The sequence below is a fragment of the Bubalus kerabau genome, chromosome 10 (genome assembly GCF_029407905.1).
Source record: "Bubalus kerabau isolate K-KA32 ecotype Philippines breed swamp buffalo chromosome 10, PCC_UOA_SB_1v2, whole genome shotgun sequence".
Classification (NCBI taxonomy): domain Eukaryota; kingdom Metazoa; phylum Chordata; class Mammalia; order Artiodactyla; family Bovidae; genus Bubalus; species Bubalus kerabau.
Window position 1 is genome coordinate 106,006,093 of NC_073633.1, and position 22,965 is coordinate 106,029,057.

Genomic DNA, 22,965 nt, shown 5'->3' on the forward strand with positions numbered 1-22,965 from the left:
ACTGTGGTTTATATTACCAAACTGTGGAAATGGTTTCTTCTGGGTACTGGGAGGAGACTGCACCACACAGCCTGTGGGATCTTAGCCCCCCATCAGAGATGCGAGCCCTGCCCGCGGCAGTGCAGATGCAGAGCGTTAACCACTGGACCGCCAGGGAGGGCCCCCAGCTCATCGTTTTAATTAAATAAACATTTTTTTATCATTTGTCAATTATGTGGGATTTTAGCTCCCTGACCGGGGACTGAACGCACGCCTTCCGCACCGGCAGCACAGACTCTCAGCCACTGGACCGCCAGGGAGGTCCCGAGGAGGCTGTTTCTCTGTGACTGTGATGGAGAGCACGAGGCGAGGCTTGAGGAGGCTCGGTGTTGACTCCGGCGGCTGTAGCTGATGAACAAGTGACTTCACTTTTGCTGGATCTGAGCGGGTTCCTTTTCCTAGGCTGCTGGGGGGCCGCAGACCTGCGATACTCTGGTTTTAAACCGCATTGCACCGAGCGCCTGGCTCCGCCCACGACGCTCCCCGACTTCCGCTTTCCAGCTCACGGCTGCCAGAAACGTGCTCCACGGAGAACCTACCCAAGGGGCATCTGCTGCAAGGCCTGCGGGGGCAGCTAGCGAGCAGGCTCTGACCCGTGCCGCCCTGGGGCCGCTGGGCCTGCTGGCCGTGAGTAGAGGGGCATGGGCGGTTTGCGGGAGGGGCTGCTGATGCTAGCAGCGGGGTGGGGCACGGGGGGCGGTGCACAGGCCGAAGCCTTCCAGACTCCAGACTTCCTCACTTTGGAAACCTCCTGTTTGGTCTTGCCTTCCTCCAGAGCAAAAGCCCACCACCCAGCGGAAACCGCGAAGCCAGCTCTGAGTGGGGATGGCTTCCAGGGGCAGGAATGGGAACGGGGGCTCCCACGAGAGCCCCGGCACCGGACGACCTGGCTACACACACGTCTCGGAGGAAGGGCGCACCAAGTCCAAACGCTGGAGACAGGCTCAGGCTGGGGGTCCCCGAGGTGGGGGCTCAAGGCCCGCTGGGACGCCGGGGGCACCGTGGGCCTGGACGCATACCTGGGGCAGGGCTGTTAGCATTCCTGGGTGATACTCACCCTCACACATCTGAGAGGCTAACCCTCCGGGCATCCATCTAGGTGGTTAGGGGGCTCCAGGGCACCTACCTGGTGCGGTTTTTTCCCCTCTCCAGCTATCACTTCTCCCCACCGACTGGAAGGTCAGCTCCTGCCCAGGCTCCACCAGAAGCCACTTCCTCCTCTAGCAAAGGCCACAGGATTCCTGGCAGGTCCTGCACCAACCCCTCCCCATCCTGGGCAGTTCTCCTGGGAGCCTGGCCCCCACCAGGCACCACATTGCTTGTCCCCACCGACAGCTGAAGACTTCCATTTGCACAGCGTCTCCAACTAGCTCCGTCTTCAACTGGGTGGACGTGCAAAGCCACTTTTCCAGAAGCAAAGAGCCCATCTCGGAGTGACACCGGCAGGTGCGTGAGACTTAGTGCCACACGGAACGCTGGCATCAGTGCCCCAAGGCACAGAGCAACCGCCCGCGTGGCTCTCAACTGTCTTCCTCCCTGAGAACTGGAAGAATGACAAACTCTGAATGCCGGGCACACGTCTGTATAAATTACGCCGACTCACCAGAACTTCAGAAGGGGCCAGGGAGCCATCGATTTCCCCAGGCCTGGTAGGTGACGACGGCCACCAGTGAGGACAGGTCAGAACTAAACCTCAGCCCGTGCTTTCTATGTACTGCATCGCGCACGCCATCCCGTGCAACAAACCACCATCCTTGTGTTCTCGGGCCTTAGATGATCATTCAGCTGAACTGAAGAAAGCGTTTCCCATGCTGGAATCAGCCACCTCAGCAGAGAGCTGCCCTCAAGCATGGACGAGGACAAGGGGCAGCTGCCATTCTAGACACTGAGCTCTACCCTCAGGTTAACTGCACAGTGGGCAAAGGTCACGCTCTACGCCTGGGAGCGATGCTCAGCATCTCCCTTCGTTTACTTCGAGACAAGTATTCCAAGAACCTGTCTGCAGTCAGGGGATGTGGGTGGGATGAGGGAAGTAAATGAAAAACAAAATAATTTGCCTGTTACAGCCCATGGGCTACACCATCCCCAGAGAGGGATCCCCCATGAGGCTGGAAACAAGCCTGTAGTCAGTAGTGATGGGCGGCTGGGTGAGTGTGGGGGGCGAGGGGCCCAGAGGGGCACGTGCAGCCCCCACCCCGACCCTCTGTGTCTGCACCCCAGGGACCTGAGTTCAAGGGCATGTCAACGAGCTCCCTTGCTTTAGTACAACGGGTTTCCAAATGAACATCAGAGGTAAAGAATGCACCTGCCAATGCAGGACACCTGGGTTGGATCCCTGGGTGGGGAAGACCCCCTGGAGGAGTGCGTGGCAACCCACTCCAGGATTCTTGCCTGGGGAATCCCATGGACTGAGGAGCCTGGCAGGCTTCAGTCTATGGGGTTGCAGAGAGTCGGACACGACTGAGTGATTAAACAATAACAACAAATCTCTTATGAATGGACTTCCCTCTAGCTCAGCTGGTAAAGAGTCTGCCTGCGATGCAGGAGACCAGGGCTCAATCTCTGAGTCTGGAAGATCCCCTGGAGAAGGAAATGGCAACCCCCTCCAGTATTCTTGCCTGGAGAATCCCATGGACAGAGGAGCCTCGGAGGCTACAGTCCATGGGATCGCAGAGTCGGACATGACTGACTGACTGAGCACATGCTGGGGAGAGGCCTATCCTGACCAGGAGTAGGCCAGAGAAGGAAGGACTTCTGCCTGCTCTCAGCTCCAAGAAAGCAAATATGTTAGCGCTCTGTGGTCACCCTTTCTCAGATGAAGAGTCACAAACATACTACTAAAACCTGAATATTCATCGGAAGGACTGAAGCTGAAGCTCCAATACTTTGGCCTCCTGATGCAAAGAGACAACTCACTGGAAAAGACCCTGATGCTGGGAAAGACTGAGGGCAAAAGGAGAAGAGGGTGGCAGAGGATGAGATGGTTGGATGGCATCAGTGACTTAATGGGCATGAATCTGAGTAAACCAGGGTATGGTGAAGGATAAGGGAGGCCTGGTGTGGTGCAGTCCATGGGGTCGCAAAACAGTCGAACAGGACTTGGCGATTAAACAACAACAGCAACAAAACCTAGTTACTTACAATCTGCTTGGGGTACGTTTTTAAAGAGTGATTTTTGTTGTTGTTGTTTATGTATTATTCAGCTGTGCCACCCACATGGGGGAGCTTAATTCCCGACCAGGGACAAGCCTGTGCACCTCTGCAGTAGAAGTGTGGTGTCTGAACCACAGGACCGCCAGGGAATCATCTGCTTGGGGTACCTTAATAAACAGTGGAAGGAAACGAACAGGCTCTCTTCCCTACACTCACACACACGACTGCGACGGCGGGCTGACACCATTGTGCCTCCACGGGTCAGTGGGTCCTGGGAAAGCCCAGCTCTTTCTCCATCGGAGACCTGAGTCTTAGACACGAAGAGGGACCAACGCAGGGAGAAGCGCACTTCCCGCTGGAGTCGCGGAGGCCCTCGTTCCTGTTCAGTCTGCACACGCCGCACCAGAGCCCCGATGTCACTCCTGGGGGACTGGGATGCCCTCTTCATCAGAAATGGTGCTGACTGCCGCTGACCCATCGCCTCCGCGATTCCAGAGAGAATCCAGGCTGCGGATTCTCGCAACAGGATTACTGGCCACTGAACTCTGTCTGGGCCGCGGTTTTAATGCTCAGCCTTTCATGCTTCCTGGTCTAATCCTCACCCCCAAATACATTAGGGGGAAAAAAGATAAAAGCACATCTGTTGCTTGGGGTGTGTGTGTGTGTGTGTGTGTGTGTAGTTCTCTGAAACATGTTTATTCAGAAACAACTTACACTACGAAATATACTGATTGAAACAGCAAAACAAAGCACCAATAAAGCACTTGTTTCCTTCATCCTGCAGGTGAACTTTAGCGAACGTCTGTCTCGAAGGTGGCTCCTGAGATGTCCTACACTTTCTATGGCTTGCAAAGAAGGTGAATACAATGAGGAGACCAGAATTCCATTTCGCTGCCTCATGCTTTCTCAATTGCATACAAAGAGACACTGGCCCCATCCATCCATTGTTGAGAACAGAAAATCTCATGAGGGTGTTAAGAAGTAATTCAATTTAGACACAATTAAATACGGAAATACATGGAAATGTAGATTCAAGATTAAGACCGCAAATACAAGTATCACAGAAATAAAAAGAGTTAAGTTTTCCACCCGAGAAGATTTACACTTAACGCTATGCTACTGGGAGAGAAGTCCTAAAGGAGATACCGACCAGCTGAGAAGGCGATCGACCCTAAGGGTGGAAGATCCCTGCACCTTAAGGCCTGTGGGTGGGCAGGGTAGGAATGATTAGTGAAACTACGAAGCAGTGAGCTGACCTTCTGGTGGGCAGATGGGAAACTGGTTGTAAAGACAAAAAAAAACAAAAAACAGAAAAAACAAAACCAAAAAACCCCCAAAACCAGAAAAAAAAAACAAAAAATAACCCCAGAAGTTTTCCAGAACAATTTTGGGGAACGTCTGCATCCCTGGAACAAGTATTCTGTCTTGAGGCTACATGGAAGGATCTCTCTTATTTTGGATATGCTTGAAAAAAAAAAAAAAAAGAATTGAGCTCCTTACTTGCCAACCACATGGCATACAAGAGTCAAAGAACCGGTCCATAAAAACACAAAGCCGGTACACCCTGGGACGAAGGCGGCCAAGTGCTGAGGGCAGAGTGGAGCAGGGAAGCAGGCTTGTAAAGGAGGGGAGTCCAGGCCGGAGCTGACTTCCTTCTGCAGATCTCCTGTGTTCGTTCTTGCTAAGCCAGAGCAAGGTTTTCAGCGTTGTGTCTGGGGCGTAATTTGTTTTTGGAAAAACCAAGAGGTGATGATCTCCAGACTGTCTCACGAACAGACCCAGGCAGACCCTGAAGATAAAGTGGATGGAAGCTGAGGGCGGAGTGGGTGGGGTCCATCTGGAGACCACCCTGCCAGCCGCCTGGACAGCAAGGGGTGGGCACCCCCTCGACATTAACTGAGGTCCTTCTCTCTCCGCAGAGGGCACTTCCCATCTTTCAAAAGGGAGAAAAGCTAGAGCGAGTGTGAAACGAGCAAAACCAAACACGGACGCTGGCAAGGAGAGCAGAAAGCGTCTGCTGGGGCCACGGCCGCTATGCAGCACCCGGGGCTTTCTCTCCCCTTTTGGGATGCTTCCAGCAAGGCTGTTGGCCCCTCTTCACCCGGGAGCAGGAGCCCCACCTGGGCCCCGGGTCAGCATGGCAGCTGTCCCCCGAGCCCCGCTTCTGTGCGCTCCGGCCACCAAGGTGCCTGCTGACAGACACTCAGTCCTGCCTGGAAGGCCAGGCAGGCACAAGGGGGCCCTGCGGCCACCAGCCTCCCGTCCCCACAGATGGTGACAGCCCCAGAGAGCGTGTGCGTGTGTGATGGGGGCGGGGCATGGAGGAAAGAGGTGAGGACAGAACATGCATTCTAGAAATCTGGGCTTTGGCTTGACTTGTGATGGAGAGAAAAGGCTGGGAAGCCTAACTGTTCCTTCTCTCCCTCTCTGACTCTTTATGTCTTACTGTTTCTTTTTTGTTCCAGCCACGCCATGTGACTTGCGGGATCCCAGCTCCCCAACCAAGAACTGAACCCTGGCGGTGAACGCACTGCGTCCTAACCAGTGGATGACCAGGAAAGTCTGAAGACTGGTTCTCTCTAGGACAAATAAGCTGTTTAAAAAAGGGGTTTTTTTCTCTCTTTTTATTTAAAAAAGTTCTTCATAGCCAACACATTCAGTACAATATTTCCTGAATCTGGCTGATTACGTCAACAAAACAAAACGTCAAAAACAAACAAAACGCACCGTGGTCCCCGAAAGTTACGACACAAGCGGCCTGCGGTGCTGCGTGTGTCGACTGATGGAACGGAGGACACACATGGAAAGCGGGAACCAGATCCCAGGGCCCCCCGCTAAGCAGTGCTCCTGTGACCACTGACCCGCGTCTCCTGCCAGAGGCCGCCCGGCTGTGTCTGAACTCGTGGAGCAGGCGGCACATGGAGCGGCCAGGCAGGGCTCCGCCACTCGAGGACGCCTCTGAAACTGCCACCTGCCTTCCCTGGGAGGGGAAGCGACCTCTCCCTCCCCAGACGCCTAGGGCTGTCCTTACTGTCTCCTGCCACGTGTCAGCTGTCTTCTGCTCGTTTCTGGTACATACGCAGCGTCTTAGCAAAGACAGGCAAAGGGGGTCTGCCCAAAGTTAGTGAGCATTCACTTCCTGGCACAGTGTCTCACTTCTTACACTTACTTGCATTTAGGGAAAAAGAAGGAATTCCTTTTGCCACGGAATTCTTGGAAAGGATGCTTGCTTCAAGAGTGGAAGACGCACCCAGGCCCACAGCTCCTGACAGCAAGCCAGTACGCAGGTGTCTGAGAAGCCGCAGAGGAAGCAGGGAGAACCTGGTCGTGTGTGTCGAGCTGCCAGGCAGGGCTGCCAGCTGCAAAGGCCATGACTGTCCTAGGTTAGCACCCGATCCACAGCTCCCAGTCACGCGGCCCTGGTCCTCAAGAGGCGGACCCTGAAGGGTGTCACATCATTCCTAGGTAAGTGGTCAGTCTCTAGGCTCTGCTCCCTCTAGCACCTCGCGCGTGAGTCAACCACAAAGGCCTCCTTGGGCTGGACACTTCCATAGACTGTGATCTTGCCTGTAACACTGATGTCAAAGGCGGAAGAGACATTATCAGTCTCAGAGGGGCTTCTGAGCAGTTTGTAAACACATCTGAAGAAGCTATAAAGATTATCGAGGTGCTGAGAACTTAGGAGAAAGCCTTAGATCCATAACAAATAGAAGAACTACACGGTTAAAACTGCTGGTGCCGACAGACAGTCATCACTCCCACTTCCCAGGAAATGAAACCAGGGTTTCCTGGAGAGATGGACTCCTGGTCTGGCACAGGAAATACACACAAGGAGCCCAGAGTAACTTGTCATGTCGGAAAACACGACCAAAGTCCACTGGCTGCATGTCAGGACTCACAAAGGACTGGCTGAAGGCCCTCCTATTAGCCAAAGGTGGGGCAGTCTGAGCTCCCTCGGAGGTAATAACTGCATTCAATTGAAACACATCAAACACGCTTAAACCCAATCATTCATAATAATATTTAAAAAAAACTGAAACTCAACAGGGGGTTCTGACTCATTCTTTGAGAAATGATAAAGAATCAAGCACTCTCTCTCCGTTTTCTGGACGGAGTATGTCTGCATTAACTAAGGAGCTGACGGGGAGATGTTTCTCTGTGGAGAGAGAATCAAGATCATATGTGAAAAAGGGGAGATGAGAGTGTGCATCAGCAAGATTTTACAAGCCCCTGCTGAATTCCTTTATTCTCTTTATTTGTTACCACATAAGCATTGGCAATCAATACCTGCTAATATCACAAGAAAGAAATCAATCAGGCACACTATACACCTGACAAAGGGATCATATCCCACTTAGGAGCCACCTTACTAGAAACCTGCGTTCAGCCCAAACTCGTCAAGCCTTCAGAGCGATGGTCCCCAACCGTGGAGTGACGGTGGCCCCTGGGGACTCTTGGCAATGGGAGATGTTTCGATGGTTCTAACTGGTGTGTGTGTGCGTGTGGGTGTATGTACATGTGTGTGTGCACATGTGTGTGGGTGTGTGCGTGTATGTACGTGTGTGTGGGTGCGTGCGTGCTCTGACATCTAGTGTGTAGTGCCCAGGTATGTTGCTAAACATCATACAATGCACAGGACACCCCCTCACAGCAAAGAATTATCTGACCCCAAACATCCAGGGCTAAGGTTGAGAAACCCAGCTCTCAATGGAACCCCCAATTCACAGAAGATTTAGGGGACCGGGGAACAAGTCAAAAGACAACACGAGATGAAATCAGCAGAATCCAGACTCTGGGAGACAGAAGTCTCGACCTCTACTACACGGGCTGCAGCAAGAAAAAGAGAATCATGGAAGCGAATCTGCAGATTGAAAGAGACTTAAGGAGTGTAGCCATTGACAAGGTATGAACTTTGTTTCTGGATTTGAAAAATAAATGGTTAAAAATGGACTTCCCTGGTGGTTCAGTGGTTAACACTCCACATTTCCACTGCAAAAGAGCACAGGTTTGATCCCTAGTTGGGGAAGATCCTGCACGCAGCATGGTGCAGCCAACCTGCACTTATAGCAACCCTGTAAGCAATCGGGGAAGTAAAACGGCGGAATTACTAGGGCGTTTTCTTTTCCCTGGGTTTCACTGAGATAACTGACACACAGCATTGTAAAATGACAAAGATAAATTTAGCACAATAAATCTAGTTAAATCCACCATCTTACACAGTTACCAACTTTCTCCTCGTGCTGAGAACTTTTAAGATCAAAGAAATTATTATTAAACATTTTAAGGTGTATTATTGATATTGAGGTTGTGCTTTAAAAGTTTCTACCTTGTTGAGATATCCACAGAAGTCACGATACCCAGGGATTTGCTTCAGAACTCCCATGACTTGGGGCTGGAAGGCGGTGAAAAATGGGAGAGTCAGATGGAGCAACCTGGCCAGGATCTGATGATCGCCGGGGGAAAGGTAATAGGGGGTCTATTATTATTCTATTGAAATGCTCTCTAATAAAAAGTTGGGAAAAAAAGGTGGCAAAACATACACCAGCCCAACCGTGCCAGATGCGGAATATGTATGCTCTTTATTAACAGAAACAGGGCCCACGACACAGAGCTCTGGGTGACGGTGGGTTCTGAGAAGGCCATCGTGGAAGACGGGCTAAGGTCTAGACTCAGGGAAGCTTGATTTCCCTCTTGAACACGAGTTAGATTTGCCCTTCCGCTAGAGCAAGCGTTTAACAGCGGTTAAACCCAACACTTAACCAGCATGATAAAGCACAGCGGGCCAATTTAGTGTGTCTTATGGTGCGGGCCTGGTGGAGGCTGGGGCACGAAAGAGGGGTCAGCGCTCTCCTGACCCCTGTAGACAATTAGCTTATACTTCCAGGCAGGAGGTGCTATTATCTTTAACTCAGCAGGCATAACTGTACACAATTAGAGGTCATAATTACGGCTCTCTCTTTAAAAAAATGTGACCACAGTATCCAAATTGACCTCCTGCGGCAGGGCTGTCCACATGCTGGGAAGTACAGAGAAGGCGGGGGCAGGGGGCCCAGAGATGGGCGGTCAGACCCCCGCACGGTTCTAGGGTCGGGAGACCTGCCTTATCCCCCCACGGAACGTTGATCTGTTTGGGATTTGCTAATTACCGTTTTCCACCCAGACACGTTTTATTTCTTTAAATAGACACAGACGGGCCACAGACAAGCCAGAGCGTTATGCTGTCTTTTTGACCACGGGAAAAAGGCAAAGCAACCGTGCAAATTAATATGCCAGTAATTACGTGTGTCTACTGGCTAATTATCCACGTAATAACAGAGTTGAAAAGATCAATTCTGGGTCGCTTTCCCACTTTAGTGTTGTGTGGAGTTGTTGCAGAGACTCCGCTTCACTCCAGAAATTCTGATCTGCTGTTACTTTGTTATGCCTGATAATTGGCCCCGCCTAGCAATATTTCTGGCTTAGGTAGCCCAAATCATCGCAGAGCACAGATCATTTCGCCGAGAAATAAAACCTACCTGGTTTTTCACAAAGTCAAGACTACTCTCAGCTCTAAGCAGAGAGTAATAGGATTTTTGAGCTCAAAGAGACCCTGTAAAGTCACCTGCAGATGAAAAGCCCAAGGCAGGTCCAGACAGAGTGGGAGGCAAATGAGATGGCAGAGAACCACGGGGTGAGGGGCTCACAGAAACCCCTCAGGGCCAGGTGGTGGTCAGCACCTCCGTGAGCGCGCACGTCAGTTCCGATGCCCTCCTCCAGCACTGTGAGGTGGCCATCCTTTCCCATAGTCCTTTCCTCAGGAGCGTCTGCTTCTCCACTCTTCACCTGCACCCACTCAATCCTGACAAACAGCCAACTTCTTTCCAACAGTATCTGAAATGCTCACTCAATGCTTGAAAAATTGGAAAGAGAGATAATCTCTTGCTGGCTGAAAAAGGGGACCAGAAATTCTGGAGTCTGCTACAAGTGGTTTCAAAAGGGTGAGACGATGTCAAGCCACAGCATTCACAGCCGAGCCCCGCTTGGAGGCCTGAGACGTGTACTTTTCCACCAAGATACTTCTCTTGAATACAAGAGCCTTGGGAATCAGCGATGGTGCCCTATGTATTTGTAAACGCTTCCTCTATTCAGAAAAGAAAAACTTAAGTGCTATTCAGAGGTGTCCAAAACTCGAGTTTAAATAGAAGAATGATTGCCTTACTGCTTTCATGGGCGTGTCACTATGAAGAAATACTACTTTACTACTGTTTCCTCTGGGTTCAGTAAAAGAAGTTGAAGGAATGGGTCTAAATACATCACAACAAAGGTATTTAATTGGGACTCGTTCCTTTGCATCTCAGTATAAATCACCGCATGATATACTGACACAAACGCACTGATGGAGTTCATCCCACCACTGTGATGAAAAAGGGGGAATGGTTCAGTGGTAAATTCTTCAAGTTTACATTATTTATTGGAACGCTCCATGCTGTTACTCAGCCTAGAAACTACTGTGTTTCACAAGGACTTTTGCAAATTATGCGCCAGGACGTCACGGCTCCAGGACTGTGGTTTGCCTCCACACCTAGTCTACTGTTGCCATTCAAATATCCTATTAACATAAAAGGCTCGGCTCCCTAGAGCTTTGGTTTACTGCTTAGCAAATCGATGTCCACCATATTTATCCCTAAGTGCTATCTGCTGCATCAATTTACACAAACAAATGACAAATTGAATGCCATCATTTGCTATTTCAATCAAAATTTGAATCTGAACCCCACATTTCGTTTAGCTACTTTTTGGCCCTGGCATATGGGGCAGCCTCAGCACTGAGAGACTGAAAGGGTTAAAAACACGGGCCGTAGGTCAGCCCCGTCCTGTGAGGGTGATCAGACTGCACGTTTCAGAGGAAAAATGTTCCTTCTACATTGTAAAATCTTGGCATCTGCTGAGCAGCAAATCGAGCTCATTTCGTTTTGCTTTATTTTACTCTCAAAAGGAACTATACAGTCTGGACTGCAGAACACAATTAATTTCTACGTTTCTTCCCATTCTCTGGCTGCCTATTTTCTCCATCAAAGCCATTTTGCCAAAATACAAAAACCCAAATAGACTAGCTAATGAATCCAAAGTGGATTTAGTTTTATTGATTCCATTTCCCATAAAACTGTTCATTTATCTCTTTTTCTTTATTTCATTACCTTGCATCTGGAATATACCGTGGCCCACCAAACCAGCGGGTGCCATTCTATCTGTTTCTCTCGGCAGAGTTTGGGGGTGGAGAGAAGAAAGCCTGAACTTGAAGCAATTCTGGAGATTAAGCTCCCCAAGAATATTCACTTTTATCACAATCTTCATGTACCAAAGTGGCTGAGTCATCTTGGTCGTGCTTATTAACTAAAGGTAATAGGCAAGATCCTAATTAGAGCCTCTGTGTACGAAGCTGCACGAACCAGTTCTCTCTCTGGGAATGCGGACAGGTGGTTCTCAAGCCCCACGACAGGATTCCATGCGCATCCTGGGGCCTGACCTGCAGCATCCTGGGCTCCTGGTGACCACCCAGAAAAAAGCAGAAAAGGCCAAAAAATAAAGTCTGCTACTGTTTCCACTGTTTCCCCATCTATTTCCCATGAAGTGATGGGACCAGGTGCCATGATCTTAGTTTTCTGAATGTTGAGCTTTAAGCCAACTTTTTCACTCTCCTCTTTCACTGTCATCGAGAGGCTCTTTAGTTCCTCTTCACTTTCTGCCATAAGGGTGGTGTCATCTGCATATCTGAGGTTATTGATATTTCTCCCGGCAATCTTAATTCCAGCTTGTGCTTCTTCCAGCCGAGTGTTTCTCATGATGTACTCTGCATGTAAGCTAAATAAGCAGGGTGACAATATACAGCCTTGATGTATTCCTTTTCCTATGGAACCAGTCTGTTGTTCCATGTCCAGTTCTAACTGTTGCTTCCTGACCTGCATTCAGGTTTCTCAAGAGGCAGGTCAGGTGGTCTGGTATTCCCATCTCTTTCAGAATTTTCCACAGTTTATTGTGATCCACACAGTCCAAGGCTTTGGCATAGTCAATAAAGCAGAAATAGATGCTTTTCTGGAACTCTCTTGCTTTTTCAATGATCCAGTGGATGTTGGCAATTTGATCTCGGGTTCCTCTGCCTTTTCTAAAACCAGCTTGAACATCTGGGAGTTCATGGTTCACATATTGCTGAAGCCTGGCTTGGAGAATTTTAAGCATCACTTTACTAGTGTGTGAGATGAGTGTGTGTGGTATTGTATTATCAGAATTCAACAATTCACTAAAATTGTGTGCGGCAGACTCTGGACTGCTCAGCATCTATATTCCATTGGCTTTCTAGCTGAAGAGGTTGGAAAGCTAAAATTCTTCATTTTCCAGATTCCCTTGCAGCAAGGGCTCTTGGTGTGAATTCAGCTCTGCCAATTAGATGCAGTCAGGTTGGTGAGGTGAGACCCCTTAGCTGTCCGAGTGGACACATAGGAACAGAGACACTGGGTCTTCCTCAAGTGGCCATCGGCGTCCATTCTAAAGTGCCCTCCTTGGGTACTGAGAGGCAGCTGCAGGGCTGGCAGTGTCCCTGGGTCACGGCGGGAGGCGTGCACTGTGGGACGGTGGCTTTCCCCGTGGCTGGTTCTGCAGGATCTGGGAATCATGCCTGAAGGGCCAGTCAAGACTCCCCTCCTCTGGCTGTTTCTACCATTTGGCCGGCCAGCCCACTCCAGTCTTCTTGCCTGGAGAATCCCAAGGATGGGGGCGCCTGGCGGGCTACAGTCCACGGGGTCGCAGAGTCAGACATGGCCGAGCGCGCGCACACACACACACACACACACACAACGCCCTGTATGGCCTCCCTTTCTGCTTCAACCGCCAAGAACACTTGCCGTTCCTCGCTCTGTCTCCCAAACCACAGGACCGGAAGCTCACGGATGAGAACCCGGGGAGCTGTCAGCCTCCATCAGAGCAATGGGAGGACAGCTGGGCTGGTCAGGTTAGCCCGAGTCTGAAGCAGGACAGGTGGGCTGGACAGGTTAGCCCCAGTCTGAAGCAGTTACCTTCTGCAGCTCTGTCTAAAAAGATAAGCGAACACACTCAGATCCCTTTAACTGACATAACTTCCAGGAGACACTCAGAGGTGGCCGACACTTCTCCAGTTATATGAGGGCGGGGGGACCTGCTCACTCACTTCTTTCTCTGGGCATAGAGGTACCTCCTGGGCATGCTCCTGGCCACCCAGGCAAGCCACTAGGCACCCTCCACCCACACGGTGTCTTCTGAGGACCAGGAAAACTCTGGAGTGCTGGGGTCCAGCCCCGGTGAATCCAGGGAATTCAAAGCGGGGACGGCGTTGGCGAGGATCAGGAAACAACTGCTTAATTAAACATTAAATAAGGATATAAAGAGTGGTGAAATAAGGATAGCTCAGCGAAGAAATCCAGTGGAGAAAAGAGGCTGAATAAAATTTCAAAGCAGGGAATTTACGTCACCTACGAAGGCCGCAGGTGTCCTCCCGTTCTCCCGAAGGAGAGGAGACACTAAGGCCTCCCCGGTCAGATCTTAGAAGCCCAGGCAAAATTAGTAGGCTTGACGAGCTTCCCCACCTCAGAGGAAAATTCAGCCAGAAGATGAGAGAAAGAACGACATGGGGAGACCAAATTTCGGTGAACAAAAGGGCGTACTTTATTTTCCAAAGTAGTTTTATACCTTAAGTTGTGCATAGAGGATAATGGGGGAAGGGGTAGAGTCATGCAAGGACGGCAGTTCCTGATCCTTATCGAAGCCAGGCTTTCAAACTTATGTGCAAAAGTTTAGGTGAGTTACATCATCTTCTGGCCAGGAGGCCTGTTAACATTTTAAGAAACTTATTTTTCTCTAAAGGTGATTATTCTCAAGTCAGGCGCCAGCCTCCAAAAGCATTAGATAAAGTTGCATTCCTATAGGGCAAAGGTGTGGTGGGCTAAATCAAGAAAAGAATTAACTCAAGGGTCCAAGGTTACAAACATTAAAGCTACTACTTACATTTCTATACACCAATTATATCAATCAATACACTGCCAGGGACACAGTAGGTAAGGGATATGGAGACTTAGCAGCAAACATTAGCCCCAAAACTGAAAAACCCTTCACCAATACAATTTCTAATCAATCTTTTAACTGCTCAAAAGAATCTGTATTTACACAGTTTAGAACATCTCATGCCTCTCACAGCTGGGAGGCTCTGAACAATCACATGGGGCCGGAAAAACCGATTCAGGCAGGCTAGAGGACTTCCAAAGGAGTTTGTAGGTTGAAACACTGTCACACCTAGGAATTATTAACTGGAGCTGGAAGTTAACTCTTTTTTCAGAGAGAGGTAGTGGGGGACAGCCCCCTGTAAAGTCAGAGGTGTAGGTGAGAGTACAAAGCAGAAAGTAGGCAGACTCTGGTTTTGGGGGTAGATGTTCGAGAATTTCCAGGGGGACTCCTGAGGCTCGATCCCGCCTTTGCGTGTGCCGAGCCCCCTCCTCATGCCCTTTGCCACGGGCGGGGCTCCTCACTCCGGCCCCACACTGGAGCAGATCAGGGTCGTGGCTACACACCCAGCGCCCCCCGCCCCTCCCTGCCCTGCACGCAGCACGGCCTTGAGACAGCCTCAATCAGCACTGAAGCCCTGCTTCCCGCCGAAGGCCCTCTTAGAAAAGGGCACGGCTGTGTGGATGCGTGCACCTGGCATTCGGTTCTGTTTGAGGCACTATTTCTTACCCCTCTCGCAACACGGCATTACAGATCACCCTTGTTCTCAGAGCCAGGCACCTCAGTGGGATGTGCGCGTGTCCTAGAAAGGAGTGCGCTGTGTACACCACGTTTTCCCTGTTTGCTCTCCTTGTTAGGGAACTCGGGGCTGGGTTTTGAACCAACCGCTGTCATTCTCTTGGCCTAGACTCTTGAAGTATAGCCCCTAGGAATGCCCCTCCCTTTCTTTCCTTCCCAATATAGCTACTTAAGTCTATTTATTTTGATGTGGACCATTTTTAAAAGTCCTTATTGGATTTGTTACTATATTGCTTTCTGTTTTATGTTTTGGTTTCTTGACTGAGAGGCAGGTGGGATCTTAATTTCCTGACCAGGGATCAAATCTGCACCTCCTGCATTGGGAAGCGAAGTTTTAACCACTGGATCACTGGGCAAGTCCCTGTACAGCTACTTTTAAAAAATTGATATTAGGGACTGCTCATATTGTTGCTTCTTGTGCTTTTACCATCATAAATCATCTCTCTTCTGTTTTTAGGAACAGGGGAGGCACACATAAATAAAATATTTGCTTTGGGCAAGCCACTGGTCTGAGGATAAGATCCTGCTGGCTCATGTAAGTGAGGAAAACTAAAGAGGGATAATGGGTAAGACCCTTTCTCTTTTGTTCTAGAGGAGACAGGAAGACTGCCACCCTGAGACAATTAACTGTGTTTCTAGAAAAGAAGCAGCCAATCCCAAAACCTGTGATGTAGCTGCTCAAGGGCATAATTTATTAGGCTATTTATTGGTGCCTCTAAATTTTATCCTCGGTTTGACAATATTGAGGAAGACCGCGCCACACTGCACTCTCTTAACTCGCAGGTCTTTCCTCAGGGACTGTCTCATAGATTCTTTTTTTTTTTAATGTAGACAGATGTTGGCAGGGTGGTTTTCTTTTTAAGTCTTTGCTGAATCTGTTACAATATTGCTTCTGCTTTACCTGTTCGTTTTTTGGCCCTGAGGCGTGGAGGATCTTCCCTCCCTGACCAGGGATCGAGCCCGTGTCCCCTGCAGTGGAAGGTGGAGTCTTAAGCAGCAGGCCACTAGGGAAGTCCCTCTCACGGATTCTTGAAGAGTGAAAAATGAAGTCTCTTGGGGGCAACAGGCAAGCACAAAAGGAGCAAACCATTCGGGAAGAATTTAGAAAATCCGCAAAGTTAACAGGCCAGCGTGGACACTCTCCCAACCCCGAGGAGGCATCTTCTCTGTCTTATCTCCCAGAGTCGGCACAGGCTACTTAGCTTCTTATCTGTTAAGGAGGGAGATTTCTTATCTGTGAATTATCTGTGCGAGTGCCCAGCAGGGCCCAGGCCCCGGGCGGCCCCGCCAGGGCTTCCAGGCCGGGCAGAAAGAGCCTCCGCGCCGGGCCTTCGTGTGCGGTCAATCTCTCCACATCTGTTTGCTCGGCTGCCGGGACAACTCACCGGCAAAAAAACTGGGCAGCGGCCTGCGGGCCCGCGCGGGGCCGGACGGCAGGCGGCGCGGGGCGCGGGCGGCCAGGCCGGGGCCGCCCTCACTCGGCGGGGCGCGCGGGGCTGGACCCGGGCGGGCGCCCCGCCGACCGCGCCCCTGGACTCGCCCCGACGACGACCCACCCCGTCTCTGGGTTTTGTCAGACTTTCTCCCTCAGCCCAGTGGGGACCAAGGAAAGCGAAACCCTTCTAGCTAAGCAGAGTATTTTCTTAAAAAAAAGACAACACACAGGCTACAACTAGCTCCTTGGGAGCATCACAGCTCCATTTTCTGATCCCTATCAGAGGGCCAGACGCTGTTCCCACTGTAAAACTGTTTATCTGGTGAGGTGAGCCAAGCCGAGCCCTTTTAAAAAAGCACGAGAATTAAAAGAATGTACCTTCGGATGGCTAACAAAAATGGGATAAAGGACGGTGAGGGTAGTGTGGACTATGGAAAATCCTTTTGCGAGGCCTCTAAACCAGAGAACACAGGACTGGTGGGTTAATTATGTAATTAAACTGCACTCAGCGGTGGGCAGGGTCTTCTATCTTTCAAAATTGAAACTAGTAAGTCAAGCTTTCACTGAATACACTTTATAGAGATTCTCTTTGGGGACTGCGCCCAATTTTTCCTGTTTGGATTAGACTTTTTCTTTTTTAAAGGGCTGCTTTGCCAATTTGGCTTTTAGTCTCCAGGATAAAACAATCAAACCCCCCTTCCCCTTCCTCAAATACATTTTTTTGCTTTATTTCTTCAGAGTTAGAAGAACAGATTCTTTTGGGGGGTGGGGGCAGACAGCCAAAGAAATATTGCAGCAAGGTATCTGACTTCTTTACAGACACACACGCTTCCTGTTTGATTTTAGTTTTCAAAAGCAGAACAATTTTTACATCATTATATAAAGGCCTTCCACTATTTAAAATGTCAGTGCTAAATTAATTTTATACCCGCAAGGCACACTGCATCTGACCACACTGGATTCTACCCACTTAATAACATGAGAGAAGATCTTGGACAAGAATTTAGTGAAAGGAACAGTAAAAAAAAAACCCAAAAACTCTCAGTCTAGAACAAGAATTTTAAAGTCCATTGTTTGTGGAAGCTTGGCTTTGTTTTTTCATAGGGCAAGCCCCCAGCTGTTTACCGTCAGCCCAAGTGCAGAAGGAAAGTGGCCTCTGTTACACGGCAGTCAAGAGAATCTGCTGGACTGAGGCCTACAGTGACGTGTGATACACAGGCTGGCTGGTGGCGGCGAGACGGCTGAAAAACCCAGCGACCGCTGTCTTAAAATTTCAGCAGCTGGGCAGACGTGGACATCATAATACAGTGGGTCCCTGTATCTAAAACTGTTCATTCACCCTGAAGACAGGCTTCTTAAGAAGTAAGAAGTAGAATCTTCTTAAGAAAAAGCTATCTCAGTTCCTCTTGAAAACGTTTGTTAATTTGCTGAGAGTTGCTGCAGAAGCAACATGAGCAGTGGGACATGTTTGACAACGAGCAGGAAGCTCAGGGGGTCGGCCAGCGCCTTCCGTCACCAGGCACACTGGGGCGGACTCGCCTCCGCTGATACGCAAGTTGGTTAACAGGCATTTATACGGGATTTAGTGTGAACAGATGCTCGAGTAGTTTACAAGTGGTGTGCGTGCGTAGCGGGCACCAGAGAAAACATAACAAAAGGCATTATGTCTTGATGGGGTATAAGCTTTCCGTCATCCCAACTGGATAAAAAAACAAAACCAAAATTCTTTAAAACGCCAACATTTTACCCAGGGGAGATAGGCCAACGGGAAAACCATCTTGGCACATAAGGTATTTCTTACATACATTGCAAATACATTTCGAATGTATTCAGGACACCACTTCTCACCCCTAACCCTGTGTTCACCAGCTTCTGCGAGAACCTCAGGAATGACCTTCAACCAGGTCATCGCCTTGAGCTCACCCCTGGCTAAGGCCACTGTCCACGTGGCACCAGTCTCAAGAACCCCTTTTCCTTCTGCACCTCTGCCAACCTCTGCCAGCGCTTCTCCACCCTGTAAGAAGCGGCCCGACCTTCCCTCCGGGCACTCACAGCCAAATGCGCTGCCCCTGTCACCGAGGCTGCCAGCCTGGGAACCCCCCATCCTTCCTTCCTGGGAAAACTACCCATCCCTTAATGCTGTTCCCTGTCAGGCAGTGTCGTCATTGGATCCGCTAGCACTGTGGGGCGTTCAATCTTCATGAACTGCAATCAAGCCAGACGCTTCCTGAGGGCCAGGGGGGTTCAAGTGGCATCTTACTATCTTTTCTATTTATCCTTCTCCAGGCTTGATCTTTTCTGTGCTAGTTTTAAGAGAACACCTTCAGTTAGCTGAGCAAATAAGATGTGCAAGTCCTGGAAACTGCTCAAAGGGAGAGAGTATTTCAGGAAAAGGACAAGAAAGAGTGTGAGACCTCTACATGGACTGTTGTCTTCCTTACCCCCAAGGGCCGGTGAGAAGGGCACCCGGAAGTCTGAGTCCTGGCGCCGACACACGTGGGTTCTCCTTCACCACTGCTGTGTGACTCTGGGCAAGACACCCCACCTCTCTGAGCCTCACTTTCCCTTCCAAAGGGAACCCTATACCCTAGTTCATGGAGTGGCTGCTAAGAATTAAATGAAAACTATGGAACAAAAACACATTAAACTTTTTGTGTAGTTGCTTTAGGAATCCAAGCTTTCCATTTCCACCAGTCCATCCCAACAAACTATCCATGGAAACAAAGCCCAGCCCTGTAAGCTCTGAAGTGACCTGTACCCCCTCCCCTGGGTGAACCTCTCCCCTGGGCTGAGCTGGTAGCCACACTGTGGGTCTGGCTCACTAAGCTGGTGGCTCCCCAAGGTGCCAATGCACTCAGGGAAAATGAAGCAAACATCTGTATTCTATTTGCTAATGAGCAATCATCATTTGTACCTTTCTCCAGCCTGGGATTCAGCTGCCTAGAATACTAATGCCATTAAACATTGGAGTCTTTTTTTTTTTTTTTTTTTGCAACATACACACTCATTCAGCAAAACCTGGTTTAACCCACTGACACGGGTTTGGTTCCTGGGATTCCCTAACTGTGTCTGGTTGGTCCCGCAGCTCTTGTTCCCGCTCTGCCCCGCCTCCCCGCACCTGAATGTTTGGGTGTTTGAGTGTGGCTTGGGAGCCAGGTGGCTTGGGAGCCAGGAAACCTGAGCGGTCCCAGACTTGCCTTTTCAACTGCCTCAGTGGAAACAATGAGACACGACCATGGACCTTTCTCTTTTAACTTAATTTTTAATCACACGATTAATACAAGAATGGAGCTGCTTATTTTTGAAATCAGGCCATTCTGAAAAAGATCACCCGATCTTACAGCCTCGCCCCTTCACTGAATGTGACATTTCCTTGGTGTGTTATCTGTCTAGAACTTTTCCTCTGCAGACAAGCAGACAAGAATCTGTGTCTCTCAAAATGATAGTGTTGCTGTCTTAGATAAATGCAGACAGGCTTACAAATCGCTTTGCAATGTGCTTCTTCCATTCATTCACTAGTGAGTCCTGGCCCCTTTCCACCTAGGATACAGAGGGATGCAGTGCGTGCCTTTCGCTGCTGCGGAGCTTATTTCAACACGTCCCTGGAAATGGCCATTTATTTAGATTATTTCCAATTTGGGGCTTTTATAAGGAAAGCCGCAGTACACACAGGAGGGACAGGCCCTCCGGGGAATGCGTCCTAAGGAAACTTTCTGGGCCTCGCTTTCCCGTCTGTAAAGCAAGAAGGAGGCCTGCACAGCCTGTAGTGACTGTACCCGCAGTCAGCGTCGTGTCATTCGCGGCAAAATCCTAACAAGGCTGTGTTTCCAGCATGAAGGTGACTCCAATCCAGCCCCGGCTAAGACTCCTCCAAGGTCTTCCATAGTCTGAGCTCACTCTTTCTTATTTTCTGCTTTTATCGAACACATCCAGTTGCTCCTAATCCTACACCTTTGCTGACTCCTTCTCATGACTAAGAAATTCCTGCCCCTCCTTAATACTTGACAGGTATCACTGGAGGAGCTCAGAGCTTGTAACTTGCACGGACCTGCACCTCTGGGTGAACGCCAACCTCCAGGGAAAGGTTGTGTCTGTCTGTCCATCACCACAGCCCAGGAGCCGGGAGCCATTCCCCTCACCCAGTGGGCTCTCATCAAACAGCTGGTAGATGGATGACTGTTTTTAACACTTTGGCCTTCAGCTAGGACTTTGAAGTCCCAAGCTAGGGGCTTCCCTTGTGGCTCAGACAGTAAAGAATCTGCCTACAATGTGGGAGACCCAGGTTCAATCCCTGGGTTGGGAAGATCCCCAGGAGAAGGAAATGGCAACCCACTCTAGGGTTCCAGCCTGGGAGGCCTGGCGGGCTGCAGCCCAGGGGGTGGCAAAGAGTTGGACAGGCTGAGCGATTTCTCTTCCACATGAGCTAGGAGTGTAGTCTGGGGTGGGGTGACTTAAGCTCTCTTCACCTTTGTCTCCTCAGCTGGAAAACGTGAAACAGCACCTCCCTTCCCTACAGGGCTGCGGTAACTTGGTAACTGATATTCCTTCTGATCAATGGGATGTTTGGGCCGCCCCTGAGAGTGCAGGCGGGGCAGTGCTGGGATGTCTGAGCTGGATATGCCAGGGCTGAGTGCGGCAGAAGGCTGGGCTGGGGCCCATGTCCCTTACTGTGCTGAAGCTCTGTGGACAGTCTACTCTCCTGTGTGTTACGACAACGGATAATCCCATACTGGTAACAACTTAGGAGTAAACGTTTGACCTGCTTATTTCGCTTTTTGCAAGCAAAGCTTTCTCATCTAGCTTCAAAGTTCTTTCCTTCTGTCTTATCAGCTCATTTTTCTTCTTCATTCTGCACCCCTGAGCCCAGTGGTTCCTCAGGAGGGGCCAGTTCCCTGCATGCATGTAGGGCCTTCCTCGGTTCCATTTCAGATCATGGAAGGGATGGAGCAGTTGAGAACACAGGCTCTGCGGCCAGCCCCAGCATTTACCAGCAGTGTGATCTCAGTCAGGATGCTTAGCCCCTGCGTGTCAGGTCCCTCATCTGTCAAATGGGCTGTGGTGAGGCCTCGATGAGCTGATGCGCATGAAGCAGGCACGAGAGAGGGGCCTGGCACCAGAAGTGCACCACCACCACCGTCCAGACCAAGCGTGTAACCCAAGCGCCGTCCCCATGAGGGCCGGCCGCGTGAGCTGTGATGGATTCTTCTCGACTCAGCACACACAACGACTCTTTCCACACTCCCGTACCTACTCCACACCTAGGTGAGTCCACAGGCTACACGAGGAGGAGGAGGATACAGCCGTGACGGGGCAAAAACGACTGACCAGACCCGGATGGGGCCCTGCCACTGGCTCCCTCTGAAACCCACCCAGGCAACTGCACAGCAGAGGTCATCTCACAGGAGTTCCCATCAACTGAATCCAACATACACGCTAAGAGATGGAACAGGTCACTGGCGACTCCCCCGGAAGAGGGCTGAAGCACCAAACAGAAGGCCAGCTTCAGCTCAGACGCTTCTCCAGAGGGCTGGTCTCTCAGGCTCTCACAAAACGTGATAATGACTGAAACACGACCCAGGGAGGCCTGCCCTGACAGCAAGGAGAAAGGCGGAGGTTAACCACGGTCCCTGCAGAGAAGCTGAGGGAGCAGGGCCGGCGACAGGCAGTGAGTTCAGGGGGCATTCAAAACACAACTTAGGTTTATACCAGGGGCTGAGCGGTAAAGAACCTGCCTGCAGTGTGGGAGACCCAGGTTCAGTCCCTGGGTTGGGAAGAGCCCCCGGAGGAGGGCATGGCAACCCACTCCAGTATTCTTGGCTGGAGAATCCCATGGACGGAGGCGCGGGCGGGCTACAGTCTATGGGGTCGCAAAGAGTCGGACACGACTGAGCCACTGAGCATGCATGTGTTTTTACACCAGCAAAAGGCACAACGCTCTCAACCGAAGGCAGAAGCCCCTGTGTGGAGTGTAAGCCCAGGGATGGTGTCACGGCTTCTCAGCACTGTCATTGAGAAAAGAAAAAAAAATAGCATGATTTTTACTGTTCGAGAACAAACACGGCGCTAACGATGATGGGTTTGTCAGAACTGGAGCTCTGTTCCGGCAAAGCCTCAGTGCCAGTGTTTCTCCTTTCTCCAGGACGGTGTTCTATTGCTATGACAACCAGTAACATTCCGCACACCACAGAGCACTGTATCATGTATCGCCATGGCAGAAAAGAAATGCCACACTGTACTTAAAAGCCACCTTCTCTCTCTCCCTCCCTTTCAACGTCTGTTATCACTCCCCATGCATTATTCACTGTACCACATAATATATAACCTTTAGTTACAGTCAGATTCATGATATACGGAGCGAAAGCCAGCAAGTCTCGCAAATCCCTTAACGTTTTATAACTAACAAATGATAACTGAGCTGTGTTATTCTGGTTTAAACACAGTTATAAAGAACTAGCTTTTTACCAGCTTCCTCGTTGGCTCTGGAACCTCTGTTCAAACATTTTACAAATGTTTGTTTCATGTAGCAGGAACTC

General features: G+C 50.2%; 1 protein-coding gene and 1 pseudogene across 13 annotated transcripts in view; one reads left to right on the forward strand and one right to left on the reverse strand.

The window, feature by feature from the left end:
• The window catches only part of FOXN3 (forkhead box N3), a 443,834-nt gene that overhangs the window by 42,721 nt on the left and 378,148 nt on the right, over positions 1-22,965 (reverse strand). The window lies entirely within an intron of this gene.
• The window catches only part of LOC129620723 (60S ribosomal protein L9-like), a 33,512-nt pseudogene continuing 15,876 nt past the window's right edge, over positions 5,330-22,965 (forward strand).